The following is a 1,008-nucleotide window of genomic DNA, read 5'->3' as shown; positions in this document are numbered from 1 at the left end:
TAGGAGACTGAGAGAGCCAGTCTCAGGAGAAGGTGGCCTTTTCGCATGCGCGCAGTCCGGGAACCCCACGAAGCAGCGAGTGGGCGGGGCCAGCTTTCTGAAGGGGTTGCTATGGCACCGAGGGGCCAGGGGAGGTTAACCATACCCTTAAAACGTTGCTCCCTCCCCCACCCGCCCTCGCCAGTGCCGAGGGCCATTGTTCCCTGCAAAATGGCGTCAGTGATCCTCCTGGTCACAGGCCTAAGTACTGCTGAAAGTGGGAGTGGGACTGAAGGTGAAAACAGAAACTACAATTCCCAGGGTACACCACACCTGCCTGTGAGGCGCAGGACACGTGCCCAGGCCTAGCGGTTACAGGCCGTCAAAATTCCGTTTCATAGCTTCCCTTTTCCATCCCTGCTTTGGTTGTTGCCCAGCCCCCGCGCGCGCGCACTGCGGTTCTGGAGGGTGGTTGGCGGGGGGGACATGCCGTGGCCGTTGCCCTCGCAACGTAACCGAGAGACCGGTGTTTGTAAATCTGTGCTTCGACTTTTAATCCCGAAGCTGGCAGGTAGGAGTCTCGCGAGAAAAACCCGGAGTTGAAAAAAACGGAGCTGGGGTGGCGGGTGAAACGGTGCTGGCGAGTACCACATCTCCATAGAGCTACCGCATTGAATGGCTTGCGGAGAATTGAGAGTGGGCGCTGGGTGGCTAGGAAGTACTGTGTGCTTGGACTTTTTTTTTTCCTTTTTCTTTTTTGAGGGAGAAGGCAAAGCAGCTGTGAAGAGAGCGAGAGATTCAGAACACACGGGAAATGTCGCGCGTGGCTCCTCACTGAAATTTTCTTTTTAGAAAGGGGAGAAGCCCTTTTTCCTCGACGCGCATCTCTCTCCTGCTGCGTTGAAGAAGGCGGGGGAGGCGTGCACACGCTCTAGTTGGCTAGCCACTCGGCACCTCGTAGCAACAGGGGCTGCTCAGAGTTGGGGCTGCTCCGTTGGCTTTCTCTGCCCCTCCCCCTCTTCTTTTCTC

The 1,008-nt window shown here is 56.9% G+C and overlaps 1 protein-coding gene across 2 annotated transcripts in view; it reads left to right on the top strand.

Annotated features, from left to right (window-relative positions):
- Nucleotides 1-386: 386 nt before the first annotated feature.
- The window catches only part of Wnk3 (WNK lysine deficient protein kinase 3), a 210,387-nt gene continuing 209,765 nt past the window's right edge, over nt 387-1,008 (top strand). For both annotated transcript variants that reach the window (XM_033760394.1, XM_010610742.2), the window contains exon 1: nt 387-550. The gene's annotated coding sequence lies outside the window, so the exon portion shown is untranslated. The remainder of the gene's footprint in view (nt 551-1,008) is intronic.

Source organism: Fukomys damarensis, unplaced genomic scaffold (assembly GCF_012274545.1).
Source record: "Fukomys damarensis isolate Sample0158 unplaced genomic scaffold, DMR_v1.0_HiC HiC_scaffold_39, whole genome shotgun sequence".
NCBI classification, from domain to species: Eukaryota; Metazoa; Chordata; class Mammalia; order Rodentia; family Bathyergidae; genus Fukomys; species Fukomys damarensis.
Note: the sequence above shows the minus strand (reverse complement) of the source record. Positions and strands in the feature narration are given on the sequence as shown.